This window comes from Helianthus annuus, chromosome 17, assembly GCF_002127325.2.
Source record: "Helianthus annuus cultivar XRQ/B chromosome 17, HanXRQr2.0-SUNRISE, whole genome shotgun sequence".
Classification (NCBI taxonomy): Eukaryota; Viridiplantae; Streptophyta; class Magnoliopsida; order Asterales; family Asteraceae; genus Helianthus; species Helianthus annuus.
Genome location: NC_035449.2, coordinates 156,937,931 through 156,965,459, shown reverse-complemented (window position 1 = coordinate 156,965,459; position 27,529 = coordinate 156,937,931).

The window sequence follows — 27,529 nt, the reverse complement described above, 5'->3', positions numbered from 1 at the left end:
TATGCATCGAACGAAGTCGATGGGGAGTCCTTCACGGCACAATCGACACAGGGACGACTATCGTCCAAGTCTTTTCTAGGTATGAAGGTATTTTCGGGAGCAACGAGGTTGTCGGAATGCGGTTCCAACATTTCCTCATGGTCATCATCTTGGGATGGATCTATAAAATCCTTCCTAAGTTCTTTTGACCAATAGAGAATTAGCTCTTCTAGTTGAAATAACTCGTCAAGGAGCATTTCTCCTAGAATATCTGGCTGGGCGCATTCGAGGGAGAGATAGTGCTTATTTTTACTTTCGCCCCTCTTAAGGTTACAAGGAATCGGTGGGTCTATATAGTGGGGCCTATAATTGAGAAAATAACATTTTAATTCCTCATGTTCGCCTCCACATAATCGACACCACATACCATAAGAGTGCCGAAAGTAAAAAGAATTACTATCACTCATGTTTGTGTCAGAAATTACCAACCGCCGGGATCTAACGGTTCTGTTTTCAGTAAGAGAATCTTGGGCACGGGGGCGTGTTGAGTGGACACGGCCCCGTGTTCAGCTTACTGTCTGACTTAAAATAGGATTGCCAGTTCCAATGATTGAGCACGGGGGCGTGTTCAGCAGGCACGGCCCCGTGTTGAGCTCTGCAGAAGCTGAAAATCTAAGAAAAATCCTAAAAATCAAAGAAAATAATAAAAATATGATTAGGCCGTTGATTCCTAACTTTCTTAAAATCCTTGTGTCCCCGGCAACGGCGCCAAAAACTTGATGCGTGCTAGCGTGTATATATTTTAGATGTATATTTAAGCCCCTTTTTTACACTTTTAGCCAAGTTTTAAATTTATAAAACACGATATTTACTAACACTAAACACACATATGGGCAAGTGCACCCATCGTGGACGTAGTATAGTGTTGGTAAGATACCGAGGTCGTCCAAGGACACAAGAGCTTTTAATACCAGTTTATCCTCAACGTCTAATCAAATCAAAAAGTGAAAAATGTTTTAAACTAAGAAAAATAAAAACTAACTAAATGCTGAAAAATAAGATAAAATAAAAACAGATAGACAAGATGAATCACTTGGATCCGACTCGTGTGTTAGTATAACCTTTGATTATTTTCGCACTTTTGCACTTGTTTAAGAGATTATCTTAGTTATTGTAGTAGGCCCCTCTTTTGAAGGCGACGTTACCCTCAACCCAGTAGTTTGAGTCAGCAAGGATACAATCCTAAAGGGTCGGATTATTGAAAGATAATGAATTAAGTTATTAATGCAAATTGTGGTAGGCCCCGCTTTTGGCGGTGACGTTACCCTCGGCTAAGTAGTCTGAGTCAGCAGGGATACAGTCCTAAATAGCCGGGTTATAGTATTAATAGTAGTTAACTTATGAGGGGGTCAAAGAGTTTGGATCCCCGCCATCCAATACCTATGGGCATTGAAGGAGATCCTACTAAATTTGACCCAGGTCCCAAGCAGGACCTCTAAACGCTGAACAAGGGCAAGACCCTTACCAAACCGTTCCCTTAACCCCCGACCAGGTAGCCAACATACCTCCATATAGACCGTGGAGATATGAATGGTGAAAATCCTTTATTTTATATAGACAGTAAAATAATGCCAAGACACCACGGACAAACGATAAGGAAAGATCACCTTCAACATAAGTAACTAGTTATTAAAGTCATTAATACAAAACCAAATAAAAAGTGCAAAAGATTAAACATAAAAAGTATTATACTAAACACTTGTCTTCACCAAGTGATGTAAGAGACTTAGGCAAACATGGCCTTGATTGTCAAGAACTCTTACGATCAATCTTGGATCCCGAGACGACTCACACACTCTACGATGGACAATGGATGATGGTGGTGGATGATGGTGTTATGGTGGTGGTGGGTGGTGGATGGAGTGTGAGAGAGGTGGTGTGCCAAGGGATGAGATGGAATGAAACCAAGCACCCCTATTTATAGGCTGAACAGAAGGCTGGGCACGGCCCCGTGTCCGCTGGACACGCCCCCGTGCCCGTCTGACATTCTCTCTCTTCATTAATTGTAATTCGCAATTACAATTAATGCGCCTGCTGTACTTTCACCACGCCCCCGTGCCCGCTGGACACGGCCCCGTGGTGGGCAATGGAAGCTTCTACTGGTTTGTCTTTTCTGCTGCTTCTTGGGCACGGCCCCGTGTTCGCTGGACACGGGGCGTGTTCAGTCTTCTGTTTTCTCTTCTTTGCCTTGGGAGGTGCCGTTGAGGGTCCGGGCAGTCTACTTTTATTCCTTTTCTTGTATTTATGCTAGAATTAGTTGTCTTTTTGCTTCTTTTGTGATTTTGAGCTCATTTCATCCTGAAAATACAAAAGAAAGACAAAAACACTCTTTTTCCAACATTAGTACTTAAAAAGGGTTAGTTTTATGCCTTAATTGATGTGATTTATATGTTGCATTTTACACACATCAACCGCCACCATTTGGTTTTGATAACCCGATACCTACATACGCCGGTTCCACAGCATATAACCCATTTGAGCAACCAGCTCACACACACTACAACTATATTGATGCCGACCCATACCTTGTAACGGTGGCCAACTACAACGCCCTTCATCCGGAAGGACCATATGGAACTCCCTTGGGAATGGGATACCCAGCTCATGGGTATCAAACACCTGCTCGACCTCCCATTCAACAGCAGTCGCAGCCGCCACGTTTTTCCCCACCGGAGCAAGAAGAAATCCTCCACCGATTAAACAGGGTGGAACGAGATTTTGAAGAAGAGCGTAAGAACAACCGTGGTTTCTGCAAGGGCCTGGCAAGCTTGTTAAAAAGAAAGAAGAAGAGGGATCATTAATCCTTATATGTATTATTCCCTATTTCAATCAAGTCCCTACGTGGACATTTATCTGTGTATTTAGTCCCTGCGTGGACTTGTCTTTTCAGTCCCTGCGTGGACTTGTCTTTTAGTCCCTATGTGGACTTATCTTCTTAGTCCATGCGAGGACACCTATCTTAGTATTTGGTCCCCGCGTGGACTTGTATTTCTGTTTAGCCTCTACGTGAGTAATTTGTCTAATTGAAAAGTCCCGTTTAGGGCAATGTGTAATCCTTTTTAATATGTAATGGAATGCTAAGTTTATAAATTTTATTTTTGTCATTATATGCATAAATATATGAAATAAATAAATCAAAAATCATTCCTTTTAAAATATATCTGCCTATTCAATATTGATTTAAAATCTTAACGGTATAACCTAGCCTTCGTGTCATGATAAGACCTGGCCAAGATGGTAAGACCTGGTTAAAAGATTCAAATATCTGTTAACGTCTGAAAACATGTTAACACTCTTGGCACGTGATTCGTAAAATCACACGCGTCATTCTTATATAAGGATTCTTTAAAAGATTCCTAAGCCTAACTTAATGATCTATAAATCATGGGTTTAAATCATCAATTAAGATGATAATATATTAAACATCCATAGGTGATGTAATGCCTACGGGCCATAGTCATTGTCATATAAGACAAAAGACAGTAGTAGTCTACGACTCCCTGTCAGAAAAGGTAAAGAACTATGTTCGAACCCTAATGCTTTGATTCTCTGATATCATGGCTTAATGTCCTTGTGACTAGGCCTATTGTGCCACTAATGATACTGCTATTGTCTTATAATTAGGATAATTATAAATAAAATCCTAAATAAAATTAATCAAATATGGTCTATGCTTACCATGGTTAATGAATTGCCATAAAAAGACAATTCCATAATAAAATAGTGTCAATATCTCATGCAACAGTTCAACTACATGGCTGATTCGGATGAAATCAATAGTCACCCAAGGGAGAATCAGAATGATGCTCAGATTAGTATCGCGGGTGCTGAACTACAAACGTTAATAGACAACGCTGTTACGAAAGACTTGGATAGGCAGTATAGTGAGTCGAGCGGTTCTCGGAGTAGGACCCTATCCGCACCATATTCCAAGCCTAAGACTCATTCTGAGGCCCACAGCAAGCCACCACCCTCCAAGAAAGATGAACCAAAGAAAGATGATGACGATCGCCACTCTTCAAACCATCATAATGTCCCATATCAAGGTATAGTGCTGAATCAAGGACCCCGTGATAAGGGTTGCTCCTACAAATACTTTGTGTCATGCAAACCCAGGGATTTCACTGGGGAAAAAGGGGCCATAGATTGCATGACTTGGTTGGATGAGATGGACATAGTGGTTGATATCAGCGGGTGCGTTGAGAAGGATGTAGTAAAGTTTGTGTCTCAATCGTTCAAAGGTGAGGCCTTAGCCTGGTGGAGATCGTTGATTCAAGCTACTGGGAAGATTCCACTGTACAGTATGTCATGGGAACAATTTGTTGCCCTCATCCGAGAGAACTACTGCCCTCAGCATGAGGTAGAGAAGATTGAGTTGGATTTTCTGTCATTAGTTATGAAGAAATCGGGATTGCCAAGCTTATCTTACGAGCTTTAATACAATGTCAAGGTTGGTTCCTTATCTGGTGACCCCGGAACCCAAAAGAATAGCTCGTTTCATCGGGGGGTTTAGCCCCAGAGATAAAGGCAAGTGTAAAAGCCTCTCAGCCAGCTACTTTTAGGTCTATAGTCGATATATCCTTATCTCTCACACTGGACGCATGATGATGACAATTCACGTCGATCAAATAAGAAGCACAGAGGAAACAATGACCACAGGAAGGGATTTAGTTCTAAGAAGGATGGGCATCAATCTGGAGATAAGCCCAAGTGTAAGACTTGTCAGAAATACCACTTTGGGAAGTGCAGACTTGACTCAAAATCCCAATCTCAGTCAAGGCCTTGTGGGATTTGCAAATCCACGGAACATAAAACCCTAGAGTGCAAGAAGCTGAAAGACGCAACATGCTACAGTTGCAACGAAAAGGGGCACATCAAGACAAATTGCCCAAAGTATGCAAAGAAAGCTGATGAAGGAAAGAAGACTAATGCTAGGGTCTTCAGAATGGATGCAAAGGAAGCAGTGTAGGACGACAACGTGATCACAGGTACCTTCCTTATAAATGATGTTTATGCGAGAGTGCTATTTGATTCAGGAGCTGATAAATCTTTCATAGACAATAAGTTTTGCAAATTGCTGAACTTACCTGTTAAAACCTTAAGTGTGAAGTATGAGGTGGAATTAGCAGATGGCACCTTAGAAACCGCCTCAACCATATTAGATGGATGTTTCATATCCATTAAGAACCATTCTTTTCCGTTGTCCCTACTTCCTTTGAAGTTAGCCGGTTTCGACATAGTTTTAGGCATGGACTGGTTATCTCATAACCAGGCCCAGATTATCTGTAATAAGAAACAAGTGGTGATCAAGACTCCATCTGGTGAACCAGTTACCATTCAGGGAGATACCCAGTATGGACTGCCTGAGCAAGTGACTATGCTCAAGGCCTCTAGGTGTTTGAAGAAGGATTGTGTCATCTACATGGCACAAGTGACTATTGATGAGCCGAAACCCAGGATTGAGGATATCCCCGTCATTCTGAATACCCTGAAGTTTTTCCAGAAGAACTACCTGGTTTACCACCAGATAGACAAGTAGAATTCAGAATTGACATTATCCCTGGAGCAGCACCTGTAGCAAGGGCGCTTTATAGGTTGGCACCAATAGAGATGAAGGAATTGAGGACACAACTGGATGAATTGCTAGCCAAAGGTTTCATTAGACCTAGTTCATCTCCTTAGGGAGCACCAATCTTATTTGTCAAGAAGAAGGATGGATCGATGCGTCTGTGCATCGATTACCGTGAGCTTAACAAGGTCACTATAAAGAATAGGTATCCATTGCCCAGGATCGACGATCTGTTCGATCAACTTCAAGGGGCAAGTTACTTCTCTAAGATTGACTTGAGGTCAGGTTATCACCAGCTGAAGGTTAGAGATGAAGACGTACACAAGACTGCATTTAGGACCCGTTATGGTCACTTCGAGTCCCTAGTGATGCCTTTAGGACTCACTAATGCACCAGCGGCATTCATGGATCTCATGAACCGTGTCTGTAAACCATACTTGGACAAATTTGTCATCGTCTTCATTGACGACATCCTCATCTACTCAAAGAACCAAGCTGATCATGAGAAGCATCTTCGATGTATTCTTTCACTACTTCAACAGGAGAAGCTTTACGCCAAATTTTCGAAGTGTGAATTCTGGCTTCGAGAAGTCCAATTCCTTGGACATATGGTTAGTGAGCATGGTATCCAAGTGGATCCCGCTAAGGTGGAAGCTGTCATGAATTGGCAAGAGCCGAAGACGCCCACAGAAATTCGCAGCTTCTTGGGATTGGCAGGATATTACAGGCGTTTTATTGAAAATTTTTCAAGGATTGCTGCACCCCTAACTTCTCTGACTAGGAAGAAGATTAAGTTTGACTGGGGACCGAAGCAACAAGAAGCCTTTGATATCCTTAAGCAGAAGCTAAGCGATGCACCGGTGTTAACATTGCCTGATGGAATAGAAGAGTTTGTAGTGTATTGTGATGCATCACACACCGGGATGGGATGTGTGCTTATGCAGAAAGGCAAGGTTATTGCCTATGCTTCTCGACAGTTAAAGGTGCATGAAAAGAATTACACCACCCACGACTTGGAGTTGGGTGCCTTTGTATTCACACTGAAGCTATGGAGGCACTATTTATATGGCATCAAGTGTGTGATCTATTCTGATCATAAGAGCCTCCAGCATCTATTTAACCAAAAGGATTTGAACATGAGGCAGCGACGATAGATGGAAACTTTGAATGATTATGATTGTGAAATAAGATACCATCCTGGCAAGGCAAATGTAGTCGCTGATGCCTTGAGTCGAAAGGAAAGGGTGAAGCCTATAAGAATCAATGCCAAGAGCATTGAGATAAAGAATAGTTTAAATGAAAGATTGTTAGCTGCGCAGAAGGAAGCTGTGCTGGAAGCTAACTACCCTAATGAAAAGCTAGGAGTAACTGAAGAACAGTTATCCTGTGGCAAGGACGGAATTTTAAGATTAAATGGACGGATATGGGTTCCAGTTTATGGAGGACTTCGAGATGTTATTCTCCAGGAAGCCCACAGTTCCAAATACTCCATTCATCCTGAAGCTGACAAGATGTACCAGGATTTGAAGGCAAATTTTGGTGGATAGGCTTGAAGAAGTCTATAGCTACCTATGTAGCTAAATGTTTGACATGTGCGCAAGTCAAAGCTGAACATCAGAAGCCGTCAGGTTTGCTGCAACAGCCTGAACTTCCCACGTGGAAGTGGGAAATGGTGACGATGGATTTCATCACCAAGTTGCCAAAGACAAGGAAAGGAAATGATACTATATGGGTGATCGTAGACAGACTGACTAAGTCAGCACATTTCCTACCCATTAAGGAGACCTATAGCTCCGACATGTTAGCCCAATTGTACGTAGATAAGATTGTATCTCTACATGGCATACCTGTGTCAATTATCTCTGACAGAGATACTAGATACACATCTCATTTTTGGAAAAGTTTCCAACAATCTTCGGGCACGCGCTTAAATTTCAGTACGGCTTACCATCCTCAGACGGACGGGCAGAGTGAGCGTACAATCCAAACCTTGGAAGACATGCTTCGTGCATGTGTGATTGACTTAGGTGGTCGTTGGGATAACCACCTGCCATTAATCGAGTTCTCATATAACAATAGCTACCATACGAGCATTAAAGCTGCGCCTTTCGAGGCCTTGTACGGTAGGAAGTGCAGAACGCCCGTTTGTTGGGCGGAAGTTGGAGATGTCCAACTAACAGGACCGGAAATAGTCTTTGAAACGACGGACAAGATTGTCCAGATTCGTGAACGCCTGAAAGCTGCCAGGGATAGGCAGAAAAGCTACGCAGATCTAAAGCGTAAACATCTGAAATTCAAGGTAGGTGATAAAGTGTTGCTTAAAGTATCACCCTGGAAGGGAGTGATGCAATTTGGTAAGAAAGCTAAGTTAAGCCCGAGATACATAGGACCATTCGAGGTCATCGAATGTGTCGGATCAGTTGCTTATAAGTTAAAATTACCTGAAGAGCTCAGTGGTATTCACAATGTATTCCACATCGGCAATCTGAAGAAGTGTGTCGCTGATGATTCACTAGTCATACCACACACAGATGTGCACATAGAAGAGAGCTTGAAGTTTGTTGAAAAACCTGTGTCGATCGAGGATCGACAGGTTAAGAAGCTTCGAATGAAGCATGTGCCTATCGTAAAGGTAAAATGGGATGCCCGTAGAGGTCCCGAGTATACGTGGGAGGTAGAGTCCACAATGAAGGAAAAGTACCCTCATTTGTTTCAGTAAATCTCGAGGTCGAGATTTCTTTTAAGGGGGTGAGGATGTAACACCTCGAAAATTCACGTCCTATGATGTATTGACACGTGTCATAAGCTTGAACGTGAGGAAGAATACTCTAGAGGGACTAAAGTTGACAAGCATGAAAAGTATGTGAATTTAAGGGTTCAAAATGTCAACAAAGGATAAATATATTCTAGAATAGCCCTACAAAATGTTTATACCTTCAAACGAATAAATCATGGATCACACGAAGCTAAATATGAAAGAAAGTGAGAGATTACAAACTACAGGGGCTAAATGTGTCAACATGTTTAAGTTATACCTCTGAGTGACCTTTTAGCAAACCCGAAGCTTTGTAACGATTAATTATGCTCACTAGAATGCACGATAAAAATTTCATAAAGTTTCATTATCGTATGAGAAAGTTATGATCAAATTCGTATAAGGAGGGGTTAAAGCGTCAACGTTGGAAATTATGACTTTTCGGGTAATAACAAAATGACCAAGGACTTATCAAAGTGGGTAAAAGTCTCGAGGCCCTTATACGTAAATAAGAAGGGCTCATAATGCAAAGAATGCCCTTTCGAAGAGTCAAGAGCCAACCTGCAATATGTGAAAAGTTTGGAAATCAGATCAGAAGGCCCACGCGGGCCGCGTAAACATGTTAAAGGCCTTACGCGGGCCGCCTGACTTGCCCAGATGCAGAAAATCATTGGCAGCAGCTTGTTTAGCATTTTAACCGACTTAGATCAATTATTTTCACAGCATGGGCGCCCCCTACATGCTTTTTAGGCCCTAGGGACACTTGTGGATGATCCATGGTCAGTTATAGCATGATTTGTAATGATCTTGATGGATTGAAAACACTATATAAAGCCTTCATGTTGCAACATTTGATCATTCATTCCATCTGCATTCTTGGAGCTTCCTGGAGTATAAGAGCAGACCCCAAGCATCCCAAATCGTGCATAGGACTTCAGTAAGTACGCTTAGCCTTTCCTAATTGAGTTTTTCTTAGTTTATAGCTTAGAAGTCAAACCGTCGTAATTAACGGTTGACTTAACGATTAATCATTAATGATCCAGTGACTAGTCGAATCAAAGGTAGTTATAAGTTGGTAATTATGTGGGCATTAAACCCTTAAAAGGGCACCCTATGATTCCCGCACTAACTAGATCAAATGTCGGGTCAAAGATGTTTATAAAAAGTCAACAGAACCATAATTTTCGGATTAACGCATAATTAGCAATGCTGACGGTGTGTAACCTATTTTACCACTCATATAACTTAGTAAGAAGTGTAAGAACATGTCTAAACATGTTCGACCCGACAATTTTCTGTTTAGACCCGGTTCGGAACCGAAAGTCGCAAAACTTTGACTTTTGCTTTGACTTCAGTTCTGACCCGTTTTAGTAGAGTCTAGATATGCCTTAGGACTTCCTTAAGACCAGGTTACATGATATTATAACCCTCTGTGACTGGTTCGTTGATTGTCCGATTAAATTACACGTTTCCGTTAAATGCTTATATGTTGACCATAATGCCCTTTTGACCATAAAACGAGAATTTTGGAAATGTGAGAGAGCAAAATTCTTTGTTACTAATTTATAAACATGTCCCTAAAGTTTCATAACAGTTCGAGGTCCAGAATAGGAGTTATGCTAAATAGCGCAACTAAGAAGCTTTTGTTAATTAAACGACGCACTTAGCATGAAGCCTATCTAAACCCAACTTTTGGCACCAAACCTTTTACCCACTGATGTAATATAATATTCTGAGATTTTTAAAGATTTTTAATTATTTTTAACCTGCTCATAACCTAAGGTTATGGCCTTACTCGGTAAATACCGATTATACCCTTTTCGGGCATAAAATGAGTCTTACATAGTATTTTGACACAAATCCAATTGCTACTGATTTCATATAATAAATAAAGTATTTTGAACTATATAACCTGATCAGAAAACTTAGATTTCCTGTACAACCCAGAAATCGCTTATAATGGCTTTTTACGCGTATTAAACACCTAGTATGGGTTTAAAACCATTTTGTCAATATAAGACTTATTACCTACTGATGTAACTTGTTAAAGTAAGTGGTTTTACTGATCGCTTCATACCCGAACATCAGAATTATAATTAATCTCTTTTATAATCTGTGAAATGACCGAAATACCCCTACGAGGCATATTATGGGATTAAACTCGTTTTGGGCATAATGGAAGATATCCTACTGATATCACAACATATTTAGGGCATATTAACTTAGGGAACCTGTATAGGACTCTTACGGTTACCCGTTACGCTATTTACGCGTTCGGTTCGGTTTATGTAACTAGTTTGCATAAATCAGCCGAAACGGGTCAACCCTTGTCGTTTTTATCTCCAAATCCAGAATGTGGTTAGATTACCTATATTATACAAGTCTTCAAACTTGTCGGGTCTAAATCACATTCTATTCCTGTCTTCGCTTAATCACGTGTTCGAATCGTATCTTTCGTTAAAACTAACCGGTCTAAGTTTAGGCTTAATTAAAGACCCGTTAGGATTCTAATAGGTTATTATAAGCCTTCGTTCCAGAATAGGAGACCCGGTAAAAGCTACATGCACTTGCTATTTGTGATTGATACTTGCAAAGGTAAATACTTTTAACTTAATTTCCCTTATACGGGCTTGGGGTACGGTATATAAAATACCGCTTGGTCCAACATTAAATCTTTAATCGAATAGAGATTAAATCATTGATATGCTTCGTTTCGAAATGTTTTGTTTGCTTAAAGCCTTTGGGAGGTTAATGACCATGTCCCGGATATCCTTGGCACCATCTTACGAGATGGCCACGACCTGAGCACGGGGTGTAGGCGTACACCCGTCAATACATAAATGAATAAATAATGTGGTGTGTCTATTGATCTTTAACCCGGACTACGGATCGGGCCACTGAACGCATAAGAAACATGTAAATCGTTTACAAGTATTATATTCAAATAATTATCCCAAGTTATAAAAGTTTGTGCCACGTGCATTTAAATCAATTTTATTAAACTTTTCAAAATGAGTCGGTTGAATATATTTACCAGTGTAAACTGACGTATTTTCCCAAAAAGGTTAAGTGCAGGTACTACGCGAACTAGGCTGGCTTTCTCCTAGCGTCCACAATAAGTCTCGCAAGCTTGGATGTCAAAACTGTTGAACAATGTTTCCTATTTATTTTTGACCCCCCTGTGGATTATTGTCAACTGTTTGTGATACTTGATATTACAATTATATTCGGTTGAAATATATCTATCTTTTGCTTCTGCTGTGCATTTAAATATTGTGTTGTTTGACTGTAATGTTACCAACTACGTCACGATAATCCCCCACCGGGCCCACCGGTGAAACGTGGAAATATCGGGGTGTGACATGAAAAGTTAGCTGGGCTTGAGAAGATGAAGGAACAATTACTGTTCAATCTCAATTATGTGAAGGAATCCTACGATGTATTGAATAGAACAGTAACTGGTCTTCAAAAGACAAATTCTGAGAGAGAAGACGCTTTGACAATGATGAATGCAACGATGATGACGAAGCAAAAAGCAATAATCATTACATTGAGGAATGTGCCAAGCTGAAACAAGAGTTGGAGACTGAGAGAATTGAGAATGAGAGAATCAGACGATTATTACAGAGTTACTCTAGTTCTGATTATCTTATTGATCGAATTTATCCAACTGTTGCAGGTTTCGAAGCTTTTCAGGATGACAAGCCAAAGAAGAAGGATACTGGTAAGAAACCAAGTGTTAGCTATAACAAGTGTCCGCCTCCGATCTGGGAAGGTTATTCTCCCAGAAAACCAAATGAGGAGCAAGTCGAAAAAGCAGTCAATATAAAGTTAAAAACCGAAACAACTGATGATTTACCAGAAAACATTGACGTCACTTTCACATCGTCTGACACTGATCATGAGTCTGAGTTAATCAAAAAGGTGGTCGATCAGGTGTTGGATACAGATGAGGGAGTCTGAGTCAAAGTCTGAGTCTGGAGGTTCAAGTTCGTCAGTCAACAGTCCAAAATCGTCGGTTAAACGAGCTTACAGTAAAGAGTTTTTGTTATCAAAATCAAAGTTGGATGATGAAACATTCGAAATAGCATATACTTTGAATGATTCTGACAAATTATATTCTGACAAAGAGTTTCCAATAAGAGGTGTCAAAACTGAAATGATACAAAAGGTTTTCAAACTAACAGAAATTAATATTTCTGAAATAAAAGATTTTAATCTTACTAAAAAACCAAGACCTTACACCTCAAGAGTGCAACAAAGGTTAAACAAGAAAAAGGGTTACAGTTCTGGTTCAGGTTTTCAAAAGAAACCAAACCATAACGGTAATTTCAAAAAGAAAGGATTAGGTTTTATTCCACCTGAAAATTATAAAAATGAGAAAAATTCTAAAACAAAAACAGAATTTGTTTCAGGAGGAAGTGCTGAAGAAGAACAGAAGAAACCTTTCTGGAGACAATCAAACCAGGAGTTTCTTGCTGAGAAGAAAAGAATATGAACTGGAGTTTTTCACATAAAGGATACTCGAACCTGTTTTAGATGCAATGAAGCTGGTTACATTGCATGGAATTGTCCATCGGCTACTAAGACAAAACAGGGAGTCTCTGAAAAACTTAAAGAAAAGATTGTCGATGTTGAATCACCAACTGAGAAATTCAAAATTTTTGAAAACTCAACTTATGAAGTTGGTGAGTGTTCTAAGAAAATTTTTTACAAAAAGAGAGCAAAAGACAACCAAATGTGGGTTGTTAAGATGGTTGATGAGAAAGTCGGCGATGAACCTGATTCCACAAAATCAGAGGAGCCACATGTTGAGGTAAAAAAGAGAACTCAGTGCCTCCAATGGATGATGAAAATTTTCCACCATTGAGAGCTGAGAATTTTAAATCAAAAGTTGGTAAGGTTGAGATATCAAATCAATTCTATTCGGAAAAGAAAGAATTTATGTCGATAAGGCGTTTAATGGAAATGTGGAAAAGATTTTTGGAAAAATGGTAGATGGTAAGGTGAAAGGGGTAAAAGAATTTTATGAAACAAAGAAGGCAACATACACCCTGACTGAAAGTGAAATTGATAAGCTAACATCCAAGCTTGCTGAGGCTTGGATGTCTGTGTTTAACATGTAAAAGTGTGAATTGCCGGAGATCCCAAGTTTGTAATCGCGGATCAGGAGTCAGCATCATTCTTGTTAAAATAGTTTTTGTGAAAAATTTTAAAATTGTTGAAATTTTACAGGTTGCGGACTTCCAGAGCTTCCAGGTTGGTAAGTGTGAAGCAGGAATCGGTTTTTATCCCTACAATTGGTACAAGTTTGGTCTTACAAGTGGTACAGAGGTTTAAGTGTGCATACTTGCAAGTGGTAAATCAGGGTCATTAACTTGTACTTGATTTTCTACAAGTGGTTAAAAGTGAACAATGTGATGAACTCTTCCCTACAAGTAGTAAAAACAAACTCATTTCTGGAAAAATCATTTTGATTAAAACAAACTTAAGTGTTTTGAAATCTTAATGGGAAAATAGTTTGTTGAAAGGGGGAGTTCTGATTGTTTATGCCAAGTGGATGGCGAATTGAAGTGATTCGATATCAGTTTGTCAACTTTTTGTATAGTTTGTTTTCAAATTTCTTTAAACGTGTTTGCATTTGGGGGGGGGGGGTAAAAAGTAAAAAGTTTCAGATTTGAAAAAGACAAAAACATGATAAAATTCAAAATGAGTTTTATTGTAAAAAGAGGAAATGAGAGTACATCAGTGAACTGTCACAACATGCTAAAGAAATGGAAAGTATAAATGTGATAAACAATCTCACTGCGGATATGCCAGTAGGTTTTTGCACATTTAGTAGACTGTGACGAGATATAAACCTAAATTCAAACTTGCTTATATCGTGGGGAACAATTTCTTGGATATATGGGTAACCCCCGGAATCTTGTTTGAAAGGTCCCTCTTTCTGAGATACTAGGTCTTTATACTTAGTGATATCTGGGGTATTATCCCGGGACTTCTGCTGAATGGAAATTCTGACCTAGTCCCTGTATAATACTTTCTGTAAATGCTTGAAATATAACACCGCCCTCAGCAAAAATGATGAAACAATAAAATTGATAAGCATTGTTGTTGAAGAAAAGATCCTCTAAAGGGGACACACCAAAAGTCGAGTCGTCATCTCTCTGCTGAACGGAAGTTCTTACCTGAGCTCTCACGGTTTCGCATCTAACTCCTTTACAGATATCATCTGTGGTATACTCACCTGTAAGACTGAATATTGGGATCTGGATACGGGAGTATATTCAAGTGATGGGACACGCGAAAAAGTTTAAGGCATTAAAACACTAATATCGTATCTCGAAACAATTGAACTTTGTGTAAAAATTTAAATGCATCAGTATACTGACAATCTAAGTGAATTGTTTAGAACTTAAAATGAAATGAAGCTTAACAGTGTTGATGATCTGTCTCAGAAACTGATATGATCCTCTTACACAAACTCACAAAAATATTGTCTGTAAATAATTCTTTATGGCATTTCATTTCTGTTATATAAAAACCCAAAAAGATTTTAAGTGTGTTTTAGCATAAAATTTTGAAAAATTCAAAAAAATTTTTGACAACTGGTGTTGAAAAGCTGATTTTCAAAGTTCCAAGTGCTAAACATGATGACTATATTTTGAGAGGAAGTCTATTATACTTAAATTGGTTGAGTATTTTCTTGCAAGTGGTCACAGAGATTCTGGTTGTTTTGAATAGGAGAGTCTGAGTTGGGGCATACAATTTAATTCTAAAGGGTTAAAACCATGAAACTTATGTTTGTGGAAGAATCTGTGCAGGTTTGAGTAAGAGCTGGGTTAATAGATCCTGAGAAGCTTGTGTTTTAAGAGAGCCCGGTTCCGATACCTGAAGACTTTGAATCTGAGAATAGAGCTAGGTGATCTTGGGATAAAAGCCAGGTTTCGATTTTGAGCTCAGTATGAGCCAGGCAACGATCGTGAACCTGTGAGAAGCAGATGATGCTGATGAACTTAAGGAATCAAGAGATCTGAGCAAGAGAATTAGAAAGCTCAAGAGCCTGGTCAAGATTCTGAAAGAGAAAAGATTCTGAAAGTCCGAAGACTGATAAAGACTGAAGATGCAAAGACTCGACACTTAAGACTCATCAACATCTGAGGGGGAGTCTGTTGGTGCATACATCTGTCGTCTTCGTCTTGTATCGAGTTTTAGTTTAGATATGTTAGATCAGGGCTCGTTTGTGCATACATCTGTCGTCTTCGTCTTGTATCGAGTCTTAGTTTAGATATGTTAGATCAGGGCTCGTTGTACGAGAAAATAGGAGTTTTAAGTGTAATTAATGCTGATTTCGCTTGAGTGAGCATATTCCGCTTGAAGTGACATGTGTCACTTTCAAGCGGAATCAACAACATTCTTATTCCGCTTGAAGCTGTTTCAAGAGGAATCATGTCCCTATAAATAGGTTTCGAGCGAAATCATTTGAAACAGTTGTGTAATTTCATACCGAAGTGCTGCCGGTTTGAATTCTGAGTGTACTCAGTGTTATATCAATCTACAAGGTTTTTAAAGTGAATTGCAAGCTGTGTCTAAGTCTGTTTCTTATTTTCCGCATCTGAAACAGATCAAAACTTCTCTGAACAACTCGTTTGGGTCATCACACGATCCTACACTCATTTATCCCTAATTTCCTATATACATAACTGACTCTCATTTAATTAACTGTCACTCTACTCAATAACCATTGCTAATTTCATTTAAAAACCATACAACCTAATTTAATTTTTATCTTACTACCCAAATATTCCTATGAACTATAATCTTTGAAAAAGAACACTAAACTGTTAGATTTTTGTCAAGAAAACAGAATCATTGTGGCATAAAAATATATGGAGTAAATTACAAGTTTTGTCCTTTACCTTTATACCTAATTTTAGACGGTGTATTTTGTCTTTAGAATTGATAAGTTTTGTACTCAATGTTTTAATGCTACACGCTTTGTCCTTTGTCCGTAACCCAGTTAAAAGTTTCTATTAAATCTGATCATATACCTTGCACATGAGGGCATTTTTGTCATATCATCATTCTAGGGATTATGGTGCAAATAATTAATATATAAGGACTATTGTGATCATATGTTTTTTAGTTAGATTTCAAGTTTTCACTCTAATTAGTGATTTTCAATTGAACCATCTCCTATATATATATATATATATATATATATATATATATATATATATATATATATATGTATATGTAGGGGGCTGCTAGAATGAGAACTGTTTTGGTCAAAAATCACACAAGGATAATGTAACCAAACTTTATGTAAACGGGGTATGATGCTTGGTTAATTATAAAAGTAAAGGATCACTTCTATGAGAAATATGCAAAGACACAATGATTTATACGAGGAAAAAGCCCTTGATCAATGTATGATCTCCGGCATAAAAAACCTCGGGTGATGGCAACTACCGATCACCAACTTCAATATAAGAAAAATATAGTTACAACTTCGGATGATAATGAGCTGAGTACAAGGATCACTATAGTTTCGAGTGTCTAAGCGTGTGAGAGTTGTGTTGTGTGTTCTTCCGAATGAGGAAGAGTGTTATATATACAAGTGTAGGTGACCTATTTTAGGTAAAAAGACTAATAATCAGCTCATTACCCCTTTAGAAATAAAAGACAATCTAGCCTAAATTGCCGCCCTTAAATCAAGCTAAGTTTCCATATCCTTTGCAACGTCTATCTTTGATTAAGCTCGTGCTATAATTGTGAAGACGCGTCCCTTGACTATGATGCTAAGAGCGTATCCTGCCAGATGTTCCTGCAAAATAATGTTGTATTACACGAAGATAACTATTAGCATGAGGATCCTTTCAATGGTCCATGATCCTGATCCTGAAGTCCTGCTGAGGATCACTGTCTGCCAAAGAAACAAGGATCACTGGTTAGGATCACGTATAAGGATCACGTATGATAAAAATCCAGCCCTAACAATTGCCCCCAAAATATAAGGAGTTTATTGTAAATAAATGAGTTATATTTTGCTTTGATCTTATCTGCAACGAATGACTCGGATAACTAGCCGTTAATATCGAACTAGCCGTTGCAACCCTTACGTCATAGATGTGACAATCCCTGCAAATCATGATTATAAATAGGAGATAGGGTTAGGATCACTCTGCATTTAAATTCGAGATATCTTCCCTTTATAATCGCTACCGAAGATTGACCAGGTATTCTCTTCTTCTCTCTTTCCTTTCTTCCTTCTCTTGCTCTGTTTTTTCTGCTTTTACTCTGTTTCTGTTCCACCACGAGTATGTTGCTTCGAAATTCTCCACATAAGGATTCCAAGAAGAGCAGTCCCCTAAAAAGCCAAGGGATCATCAAAGACTCTCCTACGGAGAGATGTTGCTTTACTGATGCTCATGTAGACAGGATTCGTCATTGCTTTCCGGCGAATGCTGTTTTCAAATCCTTCACAACTACTGCTTTGAGCGACTTTGTTTCAGACGTCTGGGTGGCCTTTCCTGCTACTCCGTTCACCATAGGATATTCGTATCCTTTTCCAGCCTTCACCCAATCCTTCTTTTCTTTAACCGGCATATCTTATATCCAAGCTATGCCGATGATCTGGAGGGTCCTGTATACCTTCGAGAGGATCATCGAGCAAAAGGGAATTGATTTGGGGATGGCAGAGTTAGCCGCACTTTATGATCTTACCACGTTCGGTTCTTGCCGATATTTGCTAAAACGGAAAGCTGGGGAGGATCACCCTGTCTTCAAGGTTACTAAGAATGACACAAACTGGAAGCGTCGCTTTTTCTTTGTTAGAAGGGATACCAAGGATCTGCCCAAGGAATGGGCCACTCATGGTAGGGTAGAGGATCCTGGAAGGATCACTATCAGACTTGTCTCATATGATGAGGATCACTAACGTCTTTTTTATTTTTTGTGCAGCTATATCCATTGCTTATCTTAAGTTAACCCCTGCTGCAAGAGAAAGAGTCTTAGCTTTTAAAAAGCTCAATCCTGAGGTCAGAAGTTTCCAAGTCATCGTCCAAGATTCACAAGAAGTATCCTCCGCATCTGCCACTATGTCAAGTAAGTATCCTTATAAAAAAGTAGGTTATATGTAAGATTGTAAGGGGACTTATCTTGTTTTGATTGTGTAGGTGTTGGGAAGTCTGCCAAATCTGCCAAGTCTGCCTCCAAGTTTGGGATAGATGATCTCACCAACGTCAAGTCTTCGAGGAGAAAGACTTCTGCTGCCAGTCCCTCCGCTTCAGCCCCTAAAGCATCCATTAGGGGTAAGGGAAAGAAGAGGAAGACTTCCGAGGATCTCCAAGGATTTCCCCTGATCCGCCAACAGTTCCTTGACTATGTCAATGAGGTAAGGATCATTGCCCCTGTTGGTTATCCTTCTCGAATATCCTGCTTGTATATTCTGCCTGTATATCCTGCTTTTTTGAGGATCACCTGATCCTGAACTTACCTTTTTTCTCTTTTGCAGAAACTTGCTGAGATTGAGACCTACCTTGGCCACGTCGAGGATCAGGAGAGCCAAATCGCCGACCTCCAACAAATGGGCGTGTTAAAGGATCTCAATATAGCTGATCTTGAGAAGGAGCTCCGGGCTACAAAGGATGAGGCTGCTCAAAGGCTAATTGACATGGATGGCGAGAAGCAGGAGATCATCCAGGATGCCAAGGTCTCTGCTGTTTTGGTCAAAAATCACACAAGGATAATGTAACCAAACTTTATGAAAACGGGGTATGATGCTTGGTTAATTATGAAAGTAAAGGATCACTTCTGTGATAAAGATGCAAAGACACAATGATTTATACGAGGAAAAAGCCCTTGATCAATGAATGATCTCCGGCATAAAAAACCTCGGGTGATGGCAACTACCGATCACCAACTTCAATATAACAAAAATATGATTACAACTTTGGATGATAATGAGCTGAGTACAAGGATTACTATTGCTTTTGGTGTCTAAGTGTGTGAGAGTTGCGTTGTATGTCGTGTGTGTTCTTCCGAATGAGGAAGAATGGTATTTATACATGTGTTGGTGACCTATTTTAGGTAGCTAAACTAATATTCAGCTCATTACCCCTTTAGAAATGAGATACAATCTAGCCTAAATAGCCGCCCATAAATCAAGCCAAGTTTCCATATCCTGTGCAACGTCTATCTTCAATTAAGCTCTTGCCATAATTGTGAAGACGCGTCCCTGGATCATGATGCCTAGAGCGTATCCTGCTAGATGTTCCTGCAAAACAATATTGTATTAAGCGGAAATGGCCGTTAGTATGAGGATCACCATAATGTCCCATGATCCTGATCTTGAAGTCCTGCTGAGGATCACTGTCTGCCAAAGAAACAAGGATCACTGGTTAGGATCACGTATAAGGATCATCTATACTAAAAATCCAGCCCTAACAATTGCCCCCAAAATATAAGGAGTTAATTGTAAATAGATGAGTTATATTTTGTTTCGATCTTATCTCTAACGGGCGAGTCCAAGAAACTAGCCGTTATGCTCGGACTAGCCGTTGTGATCATTACGTCAGAGATGTGACAATCCCTGCAGATCATGATTATAAATAGGAGATAGGGTGAGGATCAGTTTGTATTTAAATTCAAGATACACTCCCTTTATATTCTGCACCGAAGATTGATCAGGTATCTTTCTCTCTTTCTTTTCTCTTTGCTCTGTTTTTTCTGCTCCGTCACAAACATGTTGCTCCGGAATTCTCCACACAAGGATCCCAAAGAAGGATAGTCCCTTAAAAAGCCAGGGGATTATCAAGGATTCTCCTACGGAGAGGTGTTGTTTCACTGATGTTCACATAGACAGAATTCGTCATTGCTTCCCGGCGAATGCTGTTTTCAAGTCCTTCACACCTACCGCTCTGAGTGACTCTGTTTCGAATACCTGGGTGGCTTTTCCTGCTACTCCATTCACCATAGGGTATTCATATCCTTTCCCATCGTTCACCCAATCTTTCTTTTCCTTAATCGGCATCTCATATATCCAAGCTATGCCGATGATCTGGAGGGTTCTGTATACCTTTGAGAGGATCATCGAGCAGGAAGGGATTGATCTGGGGATGGCGGAGTTGGCCGAGTTTTACGATCTTACCACTTTTGGTTCTTACCGGTATCTGCTGAAACGGAAAGCCGGGGAGGATCATCCTGTTATGAAAGTTACCAAAAATGACACAAATTGGAAGCGTCGTTTCTTCTTCGTGAGAAGGGATTCCCTCCCTAATGGGAATGATCTGCCCAAGGAGTGGGCCACTCATGGTAGGGTAGAGGATCCTCGAAGGATCACTATCAGTCCTGTCTCATTTGATGAAGATCACTAATGTCTTTTTTCCTTTGCAGCTATTTCCATCGCTCATCTCAAGTTAACCCCTGCTGCAAGAGAAAGAGTTTTAGCTTTTAAAAGGCTTAATCCTGAGGTCAGAAGTTTTCAAGTCACCATCCGAGATTCACAAGAAGTATCCTCCGCATCTGCCACAATGTCAAGTAAGTATCCTTACCAAAAAGTAAGTTCTAGGCAAAAAATATTAAATTAGTTAGGAGACTTATCTTGTTTTGATTGTGTAGGTGCTGGGAAATCCGCTAAGTCTGCCAAATCTGCTTCCTTGTTTGGGATTGACGATCTTGCCAAGGTTACGTCTTCGAAGAAGAAGACTTCTGTTGCTAGTCCTTCTGCTTCAGCCCCTAAATTACCCATTAGGGGTAAGGGAAAGAAGAGGAAAGTTTCTGAGGACCTTCAAGGATTTCCCCTGATTCGCCAGCAGTTTCTTGATTCTGTCAACGAGGTTAGGATCACTGCCCCTGTTGGTTATCCTGATGGTTTTTGAGGATCACCCGTGTCTGACGTTATATCCTGTTGTTTTTGCAGAAACTTACTGAAATAGAATCTTATGTTAGCCACGTTGAAGATCAGGATCGCCAGATTGCCGACCTTCATCAAATGGGTGTGCTGAAGGATCTCAAGATCACTGATCTTGAGAAGGAGATCCGGGCTGTTAAGGATGAGACTGTCAAAGCATTGATCAAGTTCGATTATGAGAAGCATGACATTACTCAGGACGCTAAAGTCTCTGCCGCGATAGCTATGTACAAGATACAACTGCAGATGGCCACGGAGGCTCAGGATCCTTCCTTTGATAAGAGCACATGGGATATTGAAGGCTGGAAGGCAAGGCTAGCAGAGTTGGAGGATGATGATGATGTTGAGGATATCCCTATGCTTGAAGGTGGAGATGCCGGTAAGGATCAGGGGGAGGCAAGTGGAGCTGGTGGTGATGGTGCAGCGAAGGTTTGAGCTGCAAGATTGGGCAATGATGGAAACTTCTAGACATAGCCGGAGCCCAATTTTTTTTTAAATTTTGATAGTAGTTTGTGGTGTTTGAAACAATTATGGTCTGTGATCTTCGAACAATAGTCTTTAGGTTTAAGGATCTTGGATCCTTTGAACAATAGGTAGGATTACAAAAGGTGGAGGGATCCTCTGTTTGGGGGATGAAGCCTTTGTGATCCTGCCGCTTTTAATTTCCTGCAAAATGCTAAGACCGCATAGACAATGGACACCCTTTGCCAACCCATGTGGACGGGCCACGTTTTGCTGGTAGAAATGTGGGTTGGCAATTTTGACAACTTTCTTGAAAGGGTTAATGATCCTTTTGTTTAATAATATAACTTTAACTTTTCTGGCTTATCTCGTGTTGTTATCCTTATCTTCTTGTTTCTTAGTTGTTTTTGTAGTATATTTGCAAGAGTTGAAAATATATTTAATAAATTTAGGATATGATCCTAGATCAAATATCCTGATATTGAAATTATTCAAAGTATTTTAGTTCAAGGATCATAGGTTTGGTTGTCAAAGTATAAGGGTTGGTTAGGATAATGAATATAATCAAAATAGTCAAGGATCATACCTGAGGATCCAAGTTAGGATCCTAACCTTCAATCGGGATAACCATAAGTAAAACTTTTAATGGATATTAAGGACTAAGGATCCTTAATTGTTTAACTTCGAAAACCTGAAAAAACGGAACATAACTTGGGACTAAGCCAATGTAAGAGATAAATTAGCAACTGGGGACATGCCCAAAGGATAACCGAGAATGATCCCGGAGGATCACTGGGGACAAGCCCAAAGGATAACTGGGGATGATCCCGGAGGATCACTGGGGACAAGCCCAAAGGATCGTATGTAAACTGGAGTATGGCCCTTACTGGCGACTATCCAAACTTAGTGACATGAAAATGTCAAAACCTTAGCTAACGTGAAAACGTTAGAAACCTTAGGAACGGATGTATGGTACGTCTACCATTATACGTAGGATCCTAAATATAGCCAGTACGATGAGGTTGTCAGCCCCGGAAGTGGGTACTGGTCCCAAAGACGTGAACTATATCAGGATCATCGTGCGCTGCTGGCGGAAGCTGGGGATAATCCCAAGGATAACTGGGGTTGGACCCAAGGATCTGCGGTGCTTTTGAAGATCTTTGACGATATGCTGAAGATACCTGAACTATCATAACTCAAATGTTTCGTGAGTAGAGGATGAAGGATACATGATCCTTATCCTTAGGTAAAAAGTAAGAAAATGCAATAGTTTCTAGGATGAGCATATTACCAGAGTAAGGATCACTGATATCACCGTGATCCTTCAAGGATACTTCAGTGTAAGGATCACATGCATGAAGGATCATGTTCACATGAAATATTTCTTTAAGTGAACAGCATTCCAGGCTCTTGGCAATAAGTTTCCTTCCATGGTTAGCAACCTGTATGCCCCCTTTCCTGCTTCGGCTTCAATTAAGTAAGGGCCTTCCCATTTTGGTGCTAACTTTCCGTCAGCAGGATTAATAGTGTTTTGGAATGTTTTTCTCAACACCATATCTCCGACTTGGAACTTCCTTATCCTAACATTTTTGTTGTAGGTACCAGCCATTCTTTGTTGGTAGCTTGCCATCCTTATTCTAGCTAGATCCCTGATTTCCTCAATAGTATCCAAATCCTGAGCTAGGATTGCAGCATTTTCTTCAGGATCACGAGCAATTGTTCTAGCAGTTGGGATCACCATCTCTGTTGGGATCACTGCTTCTGCCCCAAATACTAAAGAGAAAGGTGTTTGACTGGTGGCATTCTTGGGAGTCGTCCTATCAGCCCATAGCACATAAGGTAACTCCTCTGCCCATTTTCCTTTCTTGGATCCTAGCTTCTTCTTCAGATTGTTGATGATGATCTTGTTGGATGATTCTGCTTGACCATTGGCTTGTGGATGAACTGGTGTTGATGTTATCATCTTGATTCCCCAACTGTCACAAAAGTTAGTGGTTCTGCTTCCAATGAATTGGGAGCGATTATCACATACAATTTCAGAGGGAATGCCAAATCTAGTTATAATGTTTCTTTTAATGAAGGATATGACTTCCTTTTCTCTGACTTGAGCGAAGGCTTCAGCTTCTATCCACTTGGAAAAATAGTCAGTCATGGCAAGCATAAATACTTTTCCACCAGGTGCTTTAGGGAGCTTGCCAACTATATCCATTCCCCATCTCATGAATGGCCAAGAGGATGGTATTGGGTGTAAAAATTCAGCTGGCTGATGGAGGATATTGCTATGCCTTTGGCAAGGATCACATTTCTTAGCATACTCTACAGCATCCCTTTTCATGGTTGGCCAGTAGTATCCTGTTCTAAGGATCCTTGAGAATAATGCCCTGCCCCCAGTGTGGTTTCCACAATCTCCTTCATGGAAGTCTCTCAACACTTCTTCAATTTCAAGATCCTCAATACATCTTAAATATGGTCCTGCAAGGGATCGTTTATATAGCACATTATTTAAGATTGTAAATTGAGATACCTTGATCCTGAAAGCTCTAGGATTTTCTCCCATTGGAATCTCTCCGTTTTGCAAGTATTTCATGATTGGTGGGATCCATGATCCTGAATAAGATTGAGCTTCTTCACTAGGGATTACTGCAGTATCCTCTTCTATTTCCATGGCCACTTGATTTTCGATAGCAGGAGCCAGGATATGGATGATAGGGATACTTATGTCTTCTGGAATTTTTAAGGATGATCCTAGGTTGGCCAATGCATCAGCTTCCGTGTTATCCTCCCTTGGTACCTGTGTTAAGCTAAAAGAAACAAAAGAGAGTGCCAATTCTTTGACTATCTCTAAATATTTGGTTAGTTTTTCACCTTTAACAGCATAGGATCCATTAAAGTGATTGGTGATCAATAATGAGTCTACATATACTTCGAGATATTTTACCCCCATATCCTTAGCAATTTGTAAGCCAGCAATTAAGGCTTCATATTCAGCCTCATTGTTAGTTGCTTGGAACTCACAGGCTATGGAGTGGGGTATTATGTCCCCCTGTGGCGATTTTAGTAGGATCCCTAGCCCTGTGCCTTTGTTATTTGAGGATCCGTCAGTGTGTAGTATCCAAGGATCCTTGGTCTCATCCAGCTGCTGGACCTCCAATTCCGCTTCTTTTTGTAGATCACTACTGAAATCAGCCACAAAGTCAGCTAGTGCTTGAGATTTAATGGTTGTTCTTGGTTCATATCTTATATCATGGGCACTAAGCTTCACTGCCCACTTAGCCATTCTCCCTGACATCTCCGGTTTCCTGAGGACATTCTTAATTGGAAAATTAGTTTTAACAACAATAGTATGGGTTTCAAAATAATGCCTTAACTTAGTGGATGCCATGATTAATGCAAGAATAAGTTTTTCGAGGTGTGAGTACCTGGATTCGGCATCAAGTAAACTTTTACTTACATAGTAGATAGGATATTGTGTACCTTCATGATCCTTGACAAGGACTGCACTTACAGCGGTTGAGGATACCGCCAGGTATAAGGATAGCACATCTCCTTTTTCCGGTTTTGCTAATGCTGGTGCTGAGGACATATATTCTTTAAGGGCTTGTAAAGCGTTCTCATGTTTCTCAGTCCATTCAAACTTCTTATTTTTCCTTAGGATATAGTAGAATTCTTTGCATTTTTCTGAGGATTTCGATATGAACCTGTTCAAAGCTGCTATCCTGCCTGTCAGTCTTTGAACATCCTTGGCGTTGGCAGGAGATTTGATATTTATTAATGCTTTGATTTGTTCCGGGCTTGCTTCAATGCCCCTCTGGGTTACCATGTATCCTAAGAACTTTCCTGCCTTAACACCAAAATGGCATTTTGAAGGATTAAGTTTCATGTTGTAATTATCAAGGATATCGAATGCTTCTTCCAAGTCCCTTAGGTGATCCTCAGCTTTCTTTGACTTGACCACCATATCATCTATGTACACCTCCATAGTTTTTTCCAATTTGATCTTTGAACATCATATTTACCAGCCTTTGATATGTTGCACCTGCATTTCTTAGTCCAAAAGGCATGGCAATATAACAATATAGACCGGTTGGGGTCATAAAGGTTGTATCCTCTTGGTCAGATGGTTCCATCTGAATTTGTTGGAATCCAGATGATGCATCCATGAAGGTTAACAGTTCATGCCCCGCCGTTGCATCCACCATGGAGTCAATGTGGGGTAATGGGAAAGGATCCTTGGGACATGCCTTGTTCAAATCAGTGAAATCGACACATACCCTCCACTTTCCATTTTTCTTTTGGACAACAACCACATTGGCTAACCATTTTGGATACTTTACCTCTCTGATCATACCTGCTCGAAGTAGTCTCTCTACTTCTTCTTGGATAATGGCATTCCTTTCTGGTGCAAATTTCCTCCTTTTTCGATGGACTGGTTTGATAGACCTGTCAATGCCAAGTTTGTGAGTAATAATATCCTTAGATATACCTGTCATATCTTCATGTTTCCAGGCAAAGGTAGATTTTCTTCTTTTGAGGAAGGATATTAAGTCTTCTTTCATCTTGCCAAGGATCCCTGATCCGATATAGATTTTTGATTCAGGATCACTAGGATCCAAGAGGATTTCATCTACATCTTGTTCCCTTGCCTCCAGGACATTCCTCGGAGGATACTGTAATTGCTATTGCTCCCTTGGCTTCGAGGTTGGCTTCATGGATGAGGTATAGCAATCCTTAGCCTCTTGCTGATCACTGTCGATCTTGATTATCCCCCATGGGCTAGGGAGCTTCACACATTGATGGTAGGTAGATGGAACTGCTTTCATGTCATGTATCCAAGGCCTGCCAAGGATAACGTTGCAACAAGATAAACAGTCAATAACACAAAATTTTTGGTAATTATGTAATCCTTCCACGTAGATTGGGAGTTTGATGTCCCCCAGAGTTTTCTTCGTTTCCCCACTGAATCCTACAAGCACGGAGGATCTTGGTGTGATGTCTGATTCTGGGATTCCCATCTTCTTCAGGACATCAAGCTGGATAATGTTCACTGAGCTCCCTCCGTCAATAAGGATCCTGCGGACAAAATGGTTAGAGATAAAGAGAGTAATAACTAAACTATCATGATGAGGATCCTGAATGTTGATACGATCATCCTCATCAAATGTTATCATCTTCCCTTCTGAGACACTTGATGTCCTAATAGGCCTCTCTCCAGTATCCATTTTTGATTCTTTTGCATGTCTTTTGGCCGCTGAAAAGGATGTACCACAAATGTCTGATCCTCCGGATATGAAGTTGATCACTTGTGCGTTTGCCGGAGGTGCTGGAGCCTTTTCAGGGATCCTTTCAGGATCCTGGGTCCTTTGCTTTTTTCTCCCCAACAACTCTTTTAGATGCCCCTTGCTTAGCAGGTATCCGATTTCTTTTCTTAAGGCTATGCAATCTTCAGTTAGATGCCCGAAATCCTCATGGTATGCACACCATTTTGACTTGTCTTTAGTCCCGGATGGTTTATCATTCTTCCTGGGCCATCTAGCTTTTTCACCTAGATTCTGCATTGCAAGGATCAGTTCATGATTATCAACGGAGAAACAATATTCTGAGATTGGAGGATAATCTTCATCATCCTCTTCCTGGTCAACAGCATGCACATTCTTGTTCTCATTTTTATGGTAGGATTTGAATTTGTTGTTCTTGAAGGAGGATCCTTGCTTCTCCGGTTTTGAGGATCCTACTTGTCTCTCCTGGATCCTCTTGTCATCCTCTAGCCGGATAAACCTGAGTGCTCGAGTTC